The sequence below is a fragment of the Mesocricetus auratus genome, unplaced genomic scaffold (assembly GCF_017639785.1).
Source record: "Mesocricetus auratus isolate SY011 unplaced genomic scaffold, BCM_Maur_2.0 Super-Scaffold_6730, whole genome shotgun sequence".
Taxonomy (NCBI): domain Eukaryota; kingdom Metazoa; phylum Chordata; class Mammalia; order Rodentia; family Cricetidae; genus Mesocricetus; species Mesocricetus auratus.
The window spans coordinates 49,433,805-49,453,007 of NW_024429184.1; the positions used below are offsets into that span (position 1 = coordinate 49,433,805).

The 19,203-nt window shown below is 38.5% G+C and overlaps 1 long non-coding RNA gene across 1 annotated transcript in view; it reads right to left on the reverse strand.

Annotated features, from left to right (window-relative positions):
- Nucleotides 1-9,212: 9,212 nt before the first annotated feature.
- LOC121138960 overlaps nucleotides 9,213-19,203 on the reverse strand; it is a 112,462-nt gene continuing 102,471 nt past the window's right edge. Inside the window, exons 3-4 of the long non-coding RNA XR_005875829.1 lie at nucleotides 10,177-10,369; nucleotides 9,213-9,378 (exon numbers count right to left, since the gene is read on the reverse strand). This is a non-coding gene — a long non-coding RNA (uncharacterized LOC121138960). The remainder of the gene's footprint in view (nucleotides 9,379-10,176; nucleotides 10,370-19,203) is intronic.

Consider the following 19,203-nt stretch of genomic DNA (forward strand, 5'->3'; position numbering starts at 1 on the left):
GATGAAATGGCTGCACAGTGCTCTGCAAACTACCCCGTTTCAAATTAATGCCAATTTTTAAAAACTGATTGCCATTTTTAAAAGTATTACGCTGCCAAGTATTAACCAATCAATCAGAAGATTTCATTTGTACTTTCACTTTTATTGTAGTAAAAAAATTACTTAACATAATTTACCCTCCCAGTATCAAACACTGTTTTGCTGATCACATAATTAAACTCATAGAGCTTCATAGAACTCTAGAAACTCCTACCTTTCTCCTACATAACTGAACTTTAATGTTCACTGAACAATTCCTACCTTATCTTCTTCCAATCCCCTGGCAATCACCCTTCTATTTTTGTTTCTATGAATATGGAATGAAGTGTTGGACATTAGATATGACATATTAAGTAGAATCATGCAATAGAAATCAACTGATTTGGTGTATATTTATTAATATATATCAATAACATAGATAACTTATGAGGTCAACCCCTAAGTGAGTCTTTAATTTTAAAAAGAAAACCATCATCTTCATACATTCACTTTCTGGTGGTCACATTCTTAGCAACTAAGGAGATTAATTAGAATTAAAAGTGCTCTTCAAAATAGTTCTATTCATGCCTATAAGAAAAATTTTAAGGTTTGAAATGGACGTACCTAGAAGTTGGAATAATATGTGCCCTTAATGTGCGTCAGTGAAGCGGCGTATGCAAGACAAGTTTGTGTCATTTCAGTAAATGAAACCTAAATGTGACAGTTGCACAAGAAATTCCCATGAGGACAAAAGGAATTCTTGGCAATATTCAACCCCATAGTTTTCTAGTCACACTACCTGGCCTTGCTCAATGGTAACTTTCTTCTTATCACATTTCATTTCCATTCATCTGCCTAAACAGTGCCTTTGGCAAGAGTGATTTAATTTCCTGCTGTCTGTATTTCCTTAAAGGTGCACCTGTAAGGATCATACACTTCACCAAAAATGAATCAACCATTCTTCTGGACCCATTGTTTTGGTTGTTTGCAAGAGAACTGAGTAGAAAGCGCTTGGCTTCCAGACCATACACGTGGAAAAAATACCTTTCTCCTTCTGTGAAGGGGCAAGAGCTCCTGGGCCACTGGTCTTAATTAAAGTCATTGTTCTGGACAGTAAAAAGCTGGCATCACCTGGGAACATGAGACGTTTAACAAGTATAATATATTGACATTCAAGAAGAGGTGCATGTTCACCCTGAAACATAGAAAGGAAATTTGATAAAATTTTTGATAAAATCTGGCATCCCCCCACTTATAAAGCTGACCCCATGGATTCGGTTTTGTCTGAAAGCAGAAATCAATACATACCTGCAATTAGTCTCACCTGCAAGTTCAATTTGAGAAAAAGTCTCAAAATAAATCCTAAAGAATTCTTGGTTCCAAATCAGGCACAGATTGAGTTCATTTGATTTTAAAACTAGATTTCAGAGTGATCAAGCCACTTGTGCACAGTAAATCAACTATTAAAGAAGCTGAGAACTGGAATGTTGATTCTGCATTTTGTGCACCCTCAATCATCCTATGCTTCTTCCATGGACAGGACAACCAAAGAGCTTTTATTGCCATGGTTCTTAGTTACAACCCAACTATACTTCATTCTAATACTTTCTTGAATTTTCTTATAATTTGAAAATACTAGATTTCACCTCTGAACTCAGACATAAAGTCTTTAAATGTTTTCTTGAGATTAAAGATTTAAGTAGAAATAATGTTATAAAAAAAGAGTTTCCAAAACAAACATTTTTTTCAGGAAATGGGTCTCTTGGTAATTACACTGTGATCATTTAAACACTATGATTATAGTTTCCAAATGACCAGAAGTCATTACTCAAAAGTTTCTTCACCATTCAATTACTGGGTCATGTGCCTCTCTTGTGATTCTGGCATGATTCAATCTTTGTTTGGGAGGGGGAATAGATGCTTTTTGTGTCATCAGCAGCAACAAAAAAATCACTATCTTTTGTAGGATTCTAGAAAGGAGGGAGTAAATATTGCATTCTTATTGTGAAATCAAGCATGTGAACTATATGTATCAGGAATATTGCATTTTTGTAGTTGCTGAATGTTTCTAAAGGTCCAAGTTACACCTTCCAGAGGGACTGTCTTCTGTCTAGCAATCTCTTTTTGAAGAGAAATGAAATGTTTAATAATAAATCCTGTGTCATCCAAAGCCACAAAATAAGTACACCAGGATATTAAAAAATACTTTATGGAATCATCATGAACTTTCTATCAGCAGTTGTGAGACTGGAGAGCAGGAAGGCTATAATGGAAAAGACAAGGAATGAACTGAAAGGAAAATTGCTGATGAACCTGAAAAGACACCAAACACTGCAGAGCCATATCTAATTTTCCATGAAGTCAGTATCTGCTCATCAATGGAGCAGTTGGGGCTGTTTTAACAGCAAATATCTCCAGACTCCCGGCTAACTACCAAGGAGTCTTGGTGGGCACATAAATCTCCTATTTCTTATTTCCTTAATAAGAAGGAGGTTCCCCCTTGAAATGAGCACTTGCTACCCCTCAGAGCTGGAGAGGTAAGTGGAACAGAGCAGAAAAGTTTACAGGTCTGGTAGACCAAGGATGACCAGCTGGAGTCAGTCACTCCTGCCTGTGCTATGTAATCAGCACAGGCTCTGTTCCAAGATGAAAACACTTGCCAATCTGTCAGAACTGCAAAGCAAACCAACATCTACAAACAGTTTCTGGGTTTTATTTGACTTTAAAACCCAACGTTAGTGAAGACTAGATAGCTAGCTAACAGGTTACAATTTTGTATTGTGCCTCCAAATAGAAATCACAAAGGATTTCTTGTCTTTTGTTCTCTGCCAGTGTTGCTAGACTCTGGTCTTTGCACTATTGTTAATCTTGGTCACTAGACTTTCCATATCTGGTTACAAAGGCTCCAAGTTGCCTGTGTACAAAGCAAACAATAGCCAGAGAGGACAAAAGTTCACCCAGGAGACAGGATCACAGATCCCATAGAACACTGGAGTATTTTTCTTTTTAATAGGAAGAAAGCCCACAGGACTGATGACTGACATTGTCTGTGCTGTCATGAGACCAGATAGTGATATTTACAGCGTAAAATTCCACCCTTCATTCTTGCTGATAAATCGCCAATCAGGTCTTTCAGCTCAAAGCAGAAAGATTTTACTTGATTATGTGGAGAAAGCATCAGCAGATTCCCAATAGATGTTGGAAAGTACTACACTCAAAACATGTCATTCCTAGTTACCATTTCATAATGAATATTAAGTAATTAAATTAATAAAATAAAACAATACTTAAACAAACATTAAAGTTGACTTTTATGATATTTACAGCATCTTAAATATTAATATAGATGATGGCTATCTTTAACAATGTAGAATGTTGTATACAGGAGTTCTGAGCAAGAGCTGAAGTAAACAGGCTCAGTTTGATAAGAGTGAGTAGTTTAAATTCTATTCCTTGTTCCATTAGAGTAAAAAGGTAGATTCTCATCACAACCATGACTTCAGGTGCATGAAGCAGAGTATCTCATAAATCATGAACATTTTGGCATAAAGTTAGATTTGTTTGTCTCCAATTATGATTCATCAACTTCACTGCCGTATTTTACTGTCTTTCTCAAATATGTTTTATCTTGAGCAGCCATGCAAATTGAATGGGAAAACAAGTCATAGCTTCCATTGATTCATTCATCCATGCTTGAGTTCACTTTTTCACAAACTTCTTTCTATCATCAACTACGTGCCAGGTACCATGTTAGGGTATAGAGAGCAAAATGAAGTAAATCATTATCCTTAGATCTAGGAACTCAGAATTATTTCCAAAATTTTAATAATAGAGATTATCATAGTAGTAGCTAATATGACATGCACTATATTTGTCCTGTATGCCTGAATTTTCTATGATTTTCATACTTTTAATCTATTTTAACAGACAGAGAAGGATTAAGCTACTTGCCCAAAGTTACCCAGGATAACAAAGGATAGAGATAGGCTGCATGTGTTAGCAATGTGATTCACAGACCCATGTACTCAGGCACTGTGCAAGCCATGAAATGTGTGTCTTACATTCAGTGTCAAAGAGGCACGAGGATGCATCTCAGAGTTAGTTAAACTTAAGAAGAAAGAGATAAAGATAAAAAGACCAGGACCCATGTTCAGTGTCTGATTGCTGACTCCCATGTATTCCTTTCAAAAAGCAGAGTGATTACCATTACAATGAGCCTGAAGAAGGTTGGTAGGAGGACCCTGTCCGGGTGAACTTTGTGGGCTTCTTTAGGTGTTTTGTGTCTTATCCTATTCGTGACTCTTATCTATAATTTGGAGGAGGGAGGATTGTTGGATATTTGTTGCTTTGTTTTACTGTTTATTTAGACTTCTGTGGGCTACAATTCTTCAACTAAATAACTCTAAAGTAATTTTCCTGAACTAAATAACTATGAGGTAATTTTTGTGTTATAGCTTATAGACTCTAGGTTATATAGCTAACCCTTGAGTCTCTTCTAGCACTAACGTTGATAGCTGCCCACCTGAGTTATCCCTTTAGTTTCCTGTTTGTGTGATTACATTTACATATAAAGTAATTCACCAACATCTCTATATCTCTACCTCAGCCCAACAGAGAGTAAAGTCTGTTGAAATAAAGGTAATCGGTGTTGAGAGGAGTAATATTCCAATTGCACATTCCCCTGGAAATGCTGAACACGATGCTGGGGAGTGACGCAGGAAGAGAGAACTACAAGGTGTATCCAGTGTACAGGGTGTATCCAAGTAATATATGAACAAGGAGTGGTTCTTATCAAATATCACCCATGTTTTGTACTACATCCCTGCTCATTTGGGCTTAGCTTTCCTGACGCAATGACTGGTTCAAAGAGCCAGCTCCATTCTTCCAACTCTTCTGTGTTTCACTTCCTTGTTGAATTGTTTTGTATCATGGCTCAGTCATTTCTGTTTTCAGGGTCTGTGACTCTTCTTTGACTTACTGTGGAATAGTGTTCTTAATGCTCCTCTCACAAGCCATGAGCTGAACTTCTCACCCATCTTTATTAGTGTTCATTGGACAAATTCAGTTTTCTGCAGATTTCTTGAAAACTGCTTTGTTGAAAAACAACAACAACAACAAAAAAAAAACCCTTTTTAGCCCAGAAGGAGGATGAGCAGGACTCGTAGGTATACACAAGAAGAATTTTTTTCTTCCTTCCTCTTTTTATTCTATTTACTCCCTTTTCTCCAATCATGTCCATTACCAACACTCAGAAAAGTTATAAAAACAACTTTTAATAGGCCTGAAGTAGAATATAACTACTTTTATTAGAGTAAAATATTTTAGTTGAGGAAATCAAAGAATCTTGAACAAACAGAGCAGCCTGGAATGAAGTTATACTCAAAACAAATTGAACAAAATCTTTCTTCAAACTGTAAGATTCAAGTCACAAAATTGGCTCAAACCAGTTTAACAGCAGATGTTTGGGGGGAAATCTGGTTCTCTGTTTCTGAAAGACAGAAACAAAAGTAGCAATCAGATAGAGCACATTTCTTGGGACTGAGAATTGAGACAAATTTTTCATGACAGTCCTCCTCCACGGATGCCAGGAGAAGGCCCTTTAAGGACCAGGAATATAGCTCAGTTGGTGGAACGTTTTATTAGCACACTTGATGTCCTGGGTTTGATCTCTAATACCATATAAATTGGTAGTGATGATGCCCTCCTGTAATCCTAGTACTCAGGAGATAGAAGTAGATGGATCAGAAGTTCAAATCTATCTTTGGATATGAAGGAAGTTTCAGGTCATTCTAGGATGCTGGAGGCCCTGTTTCAGAAAAACAATAAGCAAACAAAGGCAGATATGATAAAAATGGAGGCTCTTTAGTACAGAACCAAGAAGCACATGAAAGATTTTTAAAGGTCTGTGCCTTGGAATATTATCTTATGAAAGTCAAGTTATAATTATGTAGATGACACCATTTGGTTCTGATAGATAGTCTCTTCCAGTATCTTCAGGGTAGATTTTAGAAGTTAAAGAACAATAACCTATGTCACTCTGGTTTGGTATTCTCCAGAGATAAGAGAAAGAAATACTCACATGAAAAATTTATGACTGAATATTCTCTGGAAGTTTAAAATGTGGGTAAGCACATAAGGATTCTGAAAAGTCCTGCAGCTGAAAATAGTCCTTACCTTTTCATACTTTACTTTCCCCTCAAACATGTGAGACACAGAGATAGCCAACTTCTATACTGCTGTTACCTAGCTCATTACTTGAACATTATTTTATATATTCAAGGAATAGATGAACAGTAGATCATATTAATTAAAGCTAAATGTATGAGAGATGATATCAACTCCTAGGATGATACAGAGTCAAGGCAGAAATTGGGTGAAATGAAACTAAATCCCAGAAAAGATTTCAGAAATGTTTTACTTTAGGTCAAACAAATGTTCTTTCCTTTAAATTCAGAGAAATATCCACTTCAAGAGTTTTTTTCTCTTTTTTTAAATGATTACTGGAAATGCCATTGATGCCAACTTCTCTGGACTTATTTATAATATCTCAAATTTGCTAGACACACTTGAAAATGAAACTATTCAACTGCTGGGGTGAAATCTTCTGGGAAAAAATGTCATCATTTTTACTATAGGATCCACACCACAATTACAATTATCAAATAAATATTTTTCTCAGCAACACTCATACATTTAGAATCTCATTAGAGACTGATAATTTAGAATAATTCTATCTTCGATTAATTTTTTATCGAAAAAATTAATGAAAGATTTAAGCAACAACTCTGGTAAGCATTCTGACTGAAAAACTTCAAGGAAAATATTTTCTTCTAAGCAACATGCCAGTTGTACAAATAATTGACAAAAGTTAGATTTTAAATTTTTTTCGTTCATAGACCAGTAGTTACATTCATAGCTCTCTATAAACAAATCACATTTTTTCTGTTCAACAAATGAATTTATAAAAGTATGAAAAGTAAGAATTTATATATAGACATTAATTAAGAGATTAGGGTTTAAGCCGGGCGTGGCACACGCCTTTAATCCCAGCACTCGGGAGGCAGAGGCAGGTGAATCCCTGTGAGTTCGAGACCAGCCTGGTCTACTGAGCGAGTTCCAGGACAGGCTCCAAAACAACACAGAGAAACCCTGCCTCAAAAAAAAAAAAAAAAGAGAGAGATTAAGGTTTTAGGTTGGTGGGAAAGTGTTGATCCCCAGCAATAAAACAAACAAACAAGCAAATAAATCATGAATATTAATTGAGAACTGACTGTATTTGTGAATGACACAGTAGCAACACACCGAGACAGAATACCCTGAAGTCTGTAGCAACTGTTGTTTCATGAAATCTTGCCCACACTCAGATACTTATGGGGGCTGATGAAATAACAGGGTGTGTTTCTAAAACATGATTAATACTTGATCTTATTTTCTAGAGTTCTGCCATTTACATGCTGGTATTATTGAAATATAAATCTCTAGCTAAGCCCACTGTTGTTAAGTCTCATTGCATCTGGAACATGTATTCTCCTAAATTTCTCAAGTAAGACATTAAAATTTGAACTTGTATCTCAAGCTATCACAAGAATGTCATCACCCCTACAATTTCCCCGCCAAGAAATCTGGGCTCTTCCCTGGGTACCTTCCTCTCTTCAGTCTTTACATTCAATATGCCCAACCCCAAGATGGACACTCCCGTGTGTTGTGAAGCCATGTTCTCCCTTCCAAGCCCCATCATTCCTGCTTTGTGTCACTGTCTTTTTACTGTATGTTTACTCACAAGCTCACCAACTCCATAGTTTTCCTACTTTCTCTTGGCAATCTTTGAAAAGCATCTGTACTTTACTTTTATTCCAAAGACACTAAAGAGTTCAATTAATGGCATAATCATCGGGTAGCCAAGCTGACTAATGCATTTCACACCTCTGTCCTAACAAGCATATGAAATCACAAAACCTGTACTTTCTCTGTCTTTTCCACCCAGCCTATTTGGCTGAACAATTTGTGTGATTCTTATTCAAAATAGCAATACGCAGAAGGGGTATGGTTGAAGATGTAGTTCAGAGACAGAGTGTGTGTCTAGTACCTGTGAAGCATTAGTTCAATACCAAATATAAAAAAGGGCAAATTAATCAGTTGTCCTGATTTAGACATTTAGCCCTCCTAGAATCCCCACCTTTATTTTCATTCCCTTCTCCAAATGCTTAGCGTGACAAGGAAGGTCCAGGAAAATCACTTAAAATTATGCTTAAGAAAAAGCCTGGCCAGACTGGTGCCCAACCAATGGAAACATATCCTCAAGCTCACAGGACTCTCAGAATCAGACAAGTGCACACAACCCTCTTAAATCTATAGATGAAGACAGTAATTTTGCCCCTGAAATTTACCAGACATCGCTTACAAGAAGACTAATCGATGTTGTGTTTGACATTACTTTTCCATCCAGAGGGAACTGGTGACAGGAGAGGTGGTGAGATGCTGGTTTAGAACCACGTGATCTGCCCTGGCGTTTCAGTGGTGCCCAGGCTCAAGCCCATGTCAGCAAATTGCTCCTCTCTTCATTTCCTTTCCTTCTCTTCTTTCTCCACTTGTATTTATAATGTGTAGCCTCATGCCAGGCAGGGCTATAAACACTTTTAAGAGAATGTTGTAAAAAAGCTGACAGTGCCTATCTACAATGAGCTCAGAATCTTAGAAAACCATGTCTTTTCTGATTTCAGTATGAGAAGACAGAAGACAGAGTTGAGCATGTGGTGGATGGGAAGCCCAAGGAAGGAGATGGGAACACCAAAGAAGACGGACTTAAATGTGATGAGAAGGTATAAACAGAGAAAAGGCTTCTGTGTGAAACAGAGTGAGGACCAGAGAGGCTCAAATACATATGAAGCAATATGGTAGTCGGACAGTCAGGGGAAAAGTTCACAGGCAGGCAGGCAATGGTAGAGGTGAGATTCAAGAGAAAGGCTTTGCATATCTCTGCCGTGGAGTTTAAAACTTATCTTCTAAGTACTGGAGGGTAGGCATTGTTGGACTTAAGAGTCATATGAAGATAGCGATAAGAACTATAAACTTATTGGGTTCATTATCATATCGTGAACTGTGGTGAGAGTTCTTACAGAGTTATGCAGATAGTTTGATTTTGGAGTGTTAGCACCTAGCTTTTTTTTTATTAGAAAGCAACATGCACTTTATTTAATTCCATTATATTTGTTTTGGTAACATTCTTATGAAGGGGTTACACCTGAAGTTATCTTCTCCCTGAGCCTCCATCCAGTCACCTTTTCAATAATGAGATGAAAATGACAGTGGATTGCCTGTCCATTTCTGCCACAGGAGCTCTTGAGATTCAAAATGAGGGATCTGTTTGAAGGTAAGAAAAAATTAATAGCCCAGAATTTTCTTAACCACTCAGTGCATTTTACACTATTCTTTGGGCAATAGTCTAGATGAACTTTCTAACTATTCTTTTGCCAAGAGGCCTGAGATCTTATGGTTACAACCCCATGTAGGTAAGAATCTACACTCAGTAATAGCCAGGACTTTAACGAGCTAGTATGAAGCCATGTCTAAAGCTAAGGCTTCAAAAGTGCTTATTTGCCTTACCAATCACAAATACCTAACTTCCACATTATACTAGCAAAACTAAGCACCTAGCTTTTATCTGCCTTTTGTGACTGCCACCATTTGGGTTCATACCTTCTACTTGAAGTATGTAAATCTCATTCTGAGCCTTTCTTAGGGGTTCAATGCCTATGCAAAACTAGGTTTCCCGAGGACCAGATGTCCCTTAACTTACAATTTGCATTGGAGGTGTCTCTTTGGGGAGTTTAGGTAAGAGGTTTTGGTATAGGGATATTGACTTGCTAAAGGTGTGAATTGCATAATGATAAGAAAGCCCTTTGCTAAGCTGGAGTTCACCAGAGGCTGACCCACCTACAGCCAATGGAAGGCTAAAGAGTTATCCTTACAGTGCTTCTGTATTTTCTCTCTATGGGTCTGTATGAACCCACACCCCATACAACAGTGAGCAATGTTGCATATTCCTTTCAAGGTAGTATGGCTTAAATCTTAAATGTCTCCACACAGGCTCCTGTGTTTGAACACCTCATTCCAAGATAGTGGTGTTGTTTTATCATGTTGTGGAATCCTTAGTTGTACCTAGCTGTTTGAGAGGGAACACCAGGGACAGACTTTGAATAGTACTGTGCAGTCTTGTTTCTGATCTGTGTGTATGCTCGCTCCCTGGTCCTTTGGAAGTATGAAGAACTCTGTGACAGGTTCCTGTCTCCAAGGTCAGAATTGCTTCAGTCATCAGGTGTTCTCATCACGAAAAACTGAAATCCTTTTAGACCTAGGAGACAAAATAAGCCTTTTTTACCTTGAGATGCTTCTATCAGGCACCAATTTGTCACAATACCAAGAAAGATAACTAATATGGAGGCACGGTAGCAGATGGTTCTCAAGACAGCACTAATGTAGCACTAGTTGACTCGCATCTCGCAGACAGAGAAATGGAAACGTATCAGAACTAAGAATACAGGAGCTAACAAACTCAATCAAGGCCACTTAGGTATAATTAAAGAATACATCTGACTTTCAATTCGAGGCAGCCTAACCTTATATCCTGTAGAACAAGGTATAGTCATGGGAAAAGCCCAGCCTGGCACATTCTACACTTCCAAGTTAACTGCCACCTTTGTTTCACATATATGACCAAAAAGAAAAAATCGTAAGAGTGAACTTCAAACAAATTTTAGAGTCTGTGAATTGGAATGTAGTTAATTCTCTTTGGTTTTATATTGTCCATGGACATTTTCACACTGTGAGAGATATGTGAACTCTCTGTGATAAAGACTAAATAATCTAGACAGACAAAAGCTTTACAGAAAAAATTGCAGATCATGGTAGACAACATGCTGGAGAAAATTCAAACACAGACAGGCTGAAAAGTATGGATTAGCACAATGGAAAGGACATGTAGGTCTGTGATAGTTGAGAGATGTGGGAGACAGTAGGAACAACCATTGTCAGACTAGCACTTAACCCAGTTCCTAATATGGCTCTGGATATCAGTGGACCCCACATAGGGAATATGGCTTTTTTATGTTATTGTATTTAAGGCCCTAGGCCAGAAATTTATCCCTACTAACCCTCTAGCTATACAATGGCCAGTTTGTGTGACTATCTCTATTGGGAATGTGGTTATAGAAGACACCAAGGAATTTCAAAACTGGTGAGAAAGTGAATCTCATAGCTGGAAAGGTAAAAAAAAAATCAAACTTTTCCAATTGCAGATGGAGGTCTCAGAAAGAGACTAATCCAAGGACCTATGGCTGGAAGCAGAGGCCCTAAGATCTTGCATCCTGCTCTTCCTGTCTTATTGTCTGTTAAGATTCAAGATGAAGTTTCTGTACCATCTCTGCCAACCAGTTTGACCTAGATTTTTCTTGTTTTAAACATAAAGTCTCAAATCCTAGGAACTCCTTTTAGTCCTGAGCCAGGCAGGGTAATATATTTTTCCTAGAATCTTAGAGAATCACAAGAGAGTAACGATTTCTGAGTTTCTGAGGTCAAGTTTAAGAACATTCCAGTCTATCAGGGAGAATACACTGAACAGAAAATTCAACAAATGTTTTCTTTTCATGTATGATTATTTAATTTTTTATAATTCCTTAATATTCTATTTACTATTTATAAACTGTTAATCTTTGTATGGCCATGACAAATACCTCAACAAAACCAACTTGAGGGAATTTCTATTTTGTCTCTGGTTTCAAAGTTTTAATCCATGTTTGACTGGTTTCATTGATGTGGACTGAGGCAAACTGATCACCATGACGGGGAGTGTTTGGTAGAATAAAATAGCTGGTGTCGTGGCAGATAGGAAGCAGAGAAGGGAAATGACTAGTGATGACCTTCCTCCTTCAATGACACCTAAAATGACTCCTCCCCAAAATAAGGTCACCAGGTGGGTACTGGGTTTCAATATTTCAGTCTGTAGAGAATACTAGATATTAAAACAATAAAATATTTTTAAAGAAAAGTAGTTCCAGCAAATGCTTGTCTCTATGTAATGCTTGTCTAAAAACGAAGCAGTACTTTTCCCATTAGTTCTCCCTTTCTAACACTGGATTCCAGGAGTTCAGTTCAGTGTTTAGCTGTGGGTATCTGCCTCTGCTTTCATTAGTTGCTGGATGAAGGTTCAGTTTCCTAGACTCTATGGGAATGGGATTGTTATTCTGCCATTCCCTTGATTCATGTCTAAAATCCATATATGAGTGAGTACATACCATCATACCATGTTTGTCTTTTTGTGACTGGGTTACCTCACTCAGGATGGTTTCTTCTAGTGCCATCCATTTGCCTGCAAATTTCAAGATTTCATTGTTTTTTTGCCGCTTAATAGTACTCCATTGTAAAATTTACCACATTTTCTCTATCCACACTTCAGTTGAGGGGCATCTAGGTTGCTTCCAGGTTTTGGCTATTACAAATAATGATACTATGAACATAGTGGAACAAACATCCTTGTTGTATGAATGTGCATCTTTTGGGTACATGCCTAAGAGTGGAATGTATGGGGCCTTGAGTATTATTTATCCCTGGCATACAAATAGACATTGAATGCCCATCCCACAAGAGAGATGCTCTCTCAGAGTGGACTCTTGAAGGAGGGCTAAAACCTTACCCTGGATGACATGACAGACTCTGGAGAACGACCTTGGAGGCCTCAGTCTACCTGGGGATCAGAGTGTATATTGGATGTGGTACTGGGGGGGCCTGGTGGGGAGGGTTGGTTAGGAGGGGAGGGAGAGGGAGCTGGGATTGACATGTGAAACAAACTTGTTTCTAACTTAAATAAAAAAGAAATAAAATAAAGAATAAAAAAATAAAAATGAAGTAGGTGCTCCTCAAGTAAGTAGAAGCAGCAAGAGTAGAAGGCACAGGCCAGCACAGGAAGCCCTGTGCATTTGGAAAACAGACAGGAAGCTAGATGACGTTTCACATGAGTTCTGAGAAAATTGATTTCCTGATGAATAAAGTGATTTCTTTACTTTGATGACAATGACAGTGATTATGAGGTGGTGTCACTCTCTACTCTCCTTTGTTACAAGGATTTATAATTGGTGTGATGAGTGCTGACAGTGTAATTGGGAAAACACTGGGTGGCTCCGAATAGGGAAGTCAATGAATCACATGACCCTAGAGTTGAGGACAGCGAGGGCATCTCCAGGGGCTTCGGAGATGGCTCAGTGAATAAGAGCATGTGCAACAAAAACAGGAACTCCTGAGTTTCAACCCCCGTGTCCATGTAAATATCCAGGAAGAGCAGTGAATACATGTAACCCCCAGCACTGGGAGTCAGATGGGTCCCAGAATCTCACTAGGCAGTCAGACTATCTAGAAAGGTGAACATCAGGTTCAGTGAAAACCCCTATCTCAAGACAATAAATAGAGAAGAAAACAGGGACTTACTCCTCTGGTCTCCATGCATATGCATCACACACACTGTACCTTTCTTTAACCTCACCCTCATCTAACTGCTTTGTGTCACTCTTTAGCTTTGTGTTGTGTTTGCTAGATAATAACCACTACCATGTATTAATCACCCTCTGGTTTCCCATTCCCTTAGATATCAGCTTTGGTGTTTAGAAATGTGTATCTCTTTCTCACTTATGCATGGTTCACTCTTCCGTCTCTCTGCACAGCCTCCAGCAACCTCATTGCAATATGAAAGGTGGGACCTGTGAAATTTCCTTACACAGTACCTACCTGGGGAAAAATGACCACTAATGTGCCAAGAGTAAAAGCTTCTTTTGATAATTTTGTAAGCTAATTCCTTCATGCTGTGAAGTTTGTAGACTGCACTCACTTCACAGATATGAAATGGAGAACCCTGATAGGAGGTAATAGTTTCACCAAGGACACAAAAGTCAAAATTAAGAGCATGTGATTGCCATTTCCTGTGATCCAGACACCTACTGCACATGGTGTTTACCCCTAAGGGTGAAATGGTTCAGCCTGGTCAACTAGCACTGTCAGGATATCCCAAAGGCTCTGGTCTTTGAATGATGTAACTAACACTTGCTCCTTGCTCTAGTAACACATAGGCCAGAGGGCATCATCTGTTACCTGGAATTCACACACATGCCTTCTGCCTCAGCTGCTGGCCCTTAACATTAAGGTCCATACAGAAGCCAGGCAGTTTTCTGTTTAGATTACCAACAGCTGCCTTGTGCCTTGTTGTCTGCTTAAAGAAATGCTAGGGAGCCGGGTGGTGGTGGCGCATGCCTTTAATCCCAGCCGTCAGGAAGCAGAGTCAGGTGGATCTCTGTGAGTTCGAGACCAGCCTGGTCTACAAGAGCTAGTTCCAGGACAGCCTCCAAAGCCACAGAGAAACCCTGCCTCCAAAAATAAAAAATAAAAATAAATGCTAGGGAAATTTCGTAGTTCCTCATAAGTTAACCTTAGTCCTTGATCTGGATTTAATAAAGTAAACAAATGCAGTAAGTGCTGTGTAATTGCAGGAATGAATAGAGCCTGGGCTCCTGAACCAGAATACCTGGGCTTCTGTGTGAGCCTTTCCCTAATGTGAACAAACCTGATCCTACGAAACAGCCTCACAGGAGTCCTTTACAGTCACTTGGCTCACAGCATGCCACAGCTAGTTTCCCCAAACTGTCTACAGACTCATTTATGAACCATACAAGAAAATATGCCTCATTGGCTGAGTGCACTGTGTTGATTTTAGAAGAATCAAAACAAAATAATACAACCTGCTATTTTCTATTTATAGCTTACTTATAATTATTTCTTAATGAATTTTTCCCAGATACCAAATGTTCCCCTAAGTGGTAACCTTCCATTGTTGACGACATTGGTAGAGTCTCTCTCCCTCCCTCCCTCTCTCTCCCTCCCTCTCTCTCTCTCTCTCCCTCTCTCTCTCTCTCTCTCTCTCTCTCTTTCTCTTTCTCTGTGTGTGTGTGTCTGTCTCTCTCTGTCTCTGTTTATCTCTCTCACACAAATAAATAAATAAATAAACAAACACGCAAATAAACAAAACCAGAGTTTGGGGATGGAAGTTAAGGGTTAATGTTCTTACACTTAAGGGATGGAACCTTGTAAAAGCCCTTAACTTCTTTTAGTGTCCATGCCTTTTTTATGTTTATACATTTTATTTTAACAAATTACTTTTCATTTAACATACCAACTCAAGTTCACCCTCCCTTGCCTTCAACATCCTCCCTATCCACTCCACAGAAGGGGTAAAGTCTCCATTGAGGCATCAACAAAATCTGGCATACCAAGATGAGGCAGGGCCAAGCCCTTCCCCCCTGTGTCAAGGCTGAGCAAGGTATCCTACCAAAGGGATTGGACTCCAAAAGGTAGTTCATAGCACTGGTCCCACTGCCAACCCCCAGTCCCCAGCCCCCATGCCCCAACAGATCTAGCCACATAACTCTCAGCCACAGTCAGAGGGCCTAGTTTGGTCCCATACAGGTTTCCCAGCTGTCAGCCCAGAATATGAGAGCTGCCACTAGTTCAGGTCAGCTGTCTTTGGTTTTTTTCATCCATGACGTTGACACCCACCTTGCTCATATGATCCCTCCTCTCTTTCTTGAACTGAACTCTAGGAGCTCAAACCAGTGCTTGGCTGTGAATCACTGCATCTACTTCCATCGGTTACTGGATGTAGGTTCTAGCATGACAATTCGGATAGTCAATAATCTGATTATAGGGGAAGGTCAGTTCAGGTACCCTCTTCACCATTGCTAGGAGTCTTAGCTGGGGTCATCCTTGTGGATTTCTGGGAATTTTCCTAGCACCAGGTTTCTCCTAACCTCTTAATAGCTCCCTCTATCAAGATACCTCTTTATTGCTCTCCTCCATCTGCCCTCCCAACTTGGCCATCTCCCATTCTTTCCCTTCTACCCTCCCTCCCGGTTTACCCAAAACCCTTCCTGGGGTCCTCTTTGTGTGTCCTTCTTAGGGTCCTCCTTTTTTGCCAGCTCCTCTGGAGTTATGGATTGTAGCCTTGTTATGCTTTGCTTTACATCTAATATCCACTTATGAGTGAGTACATACTGTGCACTCAGGATGTTTTTTTTTCTAGTTCCATTCATTATTTCAAGATGTCGTTGTTTTTGTTTTTAACCATTGTGTAATATTCCATTGTGTAAATGTACCATCTTTTCTTTATCCATTTTTCAGTTAAGGGAAATCTGGCTTGTTTCCAGGTTCTGGCTATTACCAATAATACTGCTATGAACATAGTTGAGCAAATGCCCTTGTGGTATGATTATTCATCCTTTGAATATATTCTGAGTCTTGAGGTAGATTGATTCCCAATTTTTTAAGAAATCACCATTATAATTTCCAAAGTGACTGTACAAGCTTGCACTCCTATAAGCAGTGGAGGAGTGTTCCCCTTACTCCACATTTTCTCCAGCATAAGCTGTCATTGGTGTTTTTGATCTTAGCCATTCTCACCTGTGTTAAGATTGCATCTCAGATTTCTTTTGATTTGCATATCCCTGGTGGCTAAGGATGTTGAGCGATTCCTTAAATGTCTTTTGGCCATTTGATTTTCTTCTGTTGAGAATTCTCTTTTTACATCTGTATCCCATTTTTGTTATTAGTGTCCATTTCTTTAGTGTTGAGTGTGGTTGATTCTTTGCAGTGTGTTAGCAGCATGTACTGTAATGTGCTATGATTACATTTTGACTCTTTTAAGGATCACATTAAGCAGTATTTGTATACTGGCTCCAAGAGGGAAAATGTTTTATTAAATTACACACATGGGGGCCTAATAATAATAATAATAGTAATAATAATAATAATATTCTTGTAACACTTTGATTACTGGCAGTTTTATCTGGCTTATCAATGTGACTAAAACTGTGAATATTTATCAAATGGGTACATTTCTGGACTGCTAAGATTTCAGGAAAAGAATCAACAGGACTGCTGATGGTCTGGTGGAAAATATGAAGAAATGAATGCAAGGAAAAAACTGTAAGACGAATGTCCTTGTACATTAAATTACATGGCTGAACTTTGGATCTTAAGGGAACTTATATCTAAGTTTGATTTTGTAGTAACATTAGTTTCAATGATCAATCTCCTAAAGAAACTAGAAGAAATACATTTCTGATTCTTTCCTGGTCTACCACTGACACTTGACTTCACTGGGGATACAACATTATCCCTTCATTTATTACTCAAGTAATCACTTGGTAAAGCAACTTGATGTAGGGCATGCTGCGTCTATCAAGACTGAAACATCCTTCTATCCTTTGTGAAGCTCGCATTTGCATCTTGCAACTAACTTTCCTAAATATAAAGGCTTCCAGATAATGGCAGCCACATGCAAGGGTGAATATCACAAACACCAGTTATTTCTGAAATAGTTGGATTGCCTTAGTGTTATGTTCTCAAGAAAACGCTCTATATGTAAACAGAAAAAGAATGTGTTTCTACCTGTAAAATTGAGGCCATGTAAGAACAGCTTCCCCCAGAGCATTTATGACCTTCAGTATCTAGTTTAACTTTGCACTGTCATGCCTCAGTGTTAATAGTAATAACAATATCTCAACAGTGTAACATCTTAATATTATCCTTACTTAGTATATAGAAGTTGCAGCTTCCAGAGCCTAGCAAGCACAGAGTGACACAGCTATGAGAGAGGATTTAAAGATCTACTAATTTCTAAGCCAAATGCATCCAAATATTCCATGGTGTTCCTCTTCTGGTAATTTCTACCCTTTAATTTCTTTAAAATTTCAGGAGCATTAGATATAGTGGAGAAGAAAATTGTGGCCATTCATTTAAGATATGGCTTGGAAAGACAAGAGTGAAGATTGCAGACTGAAGAACACTGCTGATATGCTCACAAACATGGTTACTATTAGTACACAGAATGATTTATTAGGCCTCTTGTTAATAGCAAAAGGTATTTTGTGTATGGTTACCTAAGTTTTTCCTTTATCTAAAAACAGGGGATTTATAGATCATACTTTGGAGAACTGTCCCAGTAAACTTATCTGTATGATTAAGAATTGATTCATAAAAGGTAGTTTTTACATAAACTATCATCAAAAAGGACAGCATAATTCATACTGCTCATGTATGGCTGTGGTGGGCAGCAGAGCAAGCTGTTAGAGAAGGTGCCTGAGGATCGACTCTGTTCAAAATATGAGCCATTCGGGTGAAGGACACAGTAACTATGAAAGGAGAGAGCCAAGACTTCCAGGGCTTCTCAAAGATATGTAAAGTAGTGGGTTTCAATTTGAAGCAGGGACCTAGAGGTCAGAAAGACCAATTTGGTCCTCACTTCTCTTTATGAGCTGTATGCCTTGGAGAGATTTTGCATTCTGAATTTTGTGCCTCGGTTGACTTACCTGTAACTTGGAAATAACATTGCTACCATACAGAAGATTAAAAGATAGTACTTGGAAAACACTGTAACTGGTTTGTAATGGTAAGTTAGAATGTAATGTTTTTAAGAGTTGTAGAAAGAAAGGCTGTTATCTGAGAACTAGTAAGTTAAAGATATTCTACTGTGAAAGAGAATAATTGTAAATCCCAAGTGATATGTGTACCCTGATGTACAAGAGCCCAAAGGAACGAGCACTATGCCTGAATATAGATCAGGTATCAAATTGAGGCTAGAGGGTGGAAGGAATGGCTCAATGGTTAAAATCACATGTTTCATAATCATTAGGACTAGAGTTCAGATCCCAGTTGCCCATATAACAAGTCAAATGTCCAGAAAACACCAGGTATGAAGGGTCATATATCAATTTTTGTCTCTGTGTACTCTCATAAGCATACACATATAATCACAGAGACACAAATGGGCATACACAAATAATAAAAAATTAAAACATGAGACTAAGCATGGGCAGTGAGGGAGTCCATCATTAAGTAATATAGGCCTTCTCCTGTGTAGCATTACACACACCTGACAATATCAACTACATAACAGTGTACACAAGCAATCTCATCCCAGTGAAACCTAAAATGGAGTCAGTTCCAGAAAACATGATAGAATCCTACCCAAAAATTTCACCTAAGTGATAAAGTACCCTTCTGGAAATTTCTAATTACAAACTGTTGACATCAGTCAGAGAAATTAGTATGTGGTTGACTATTCAATGTAGCTGGGATGCCAGGGGTGTGAAT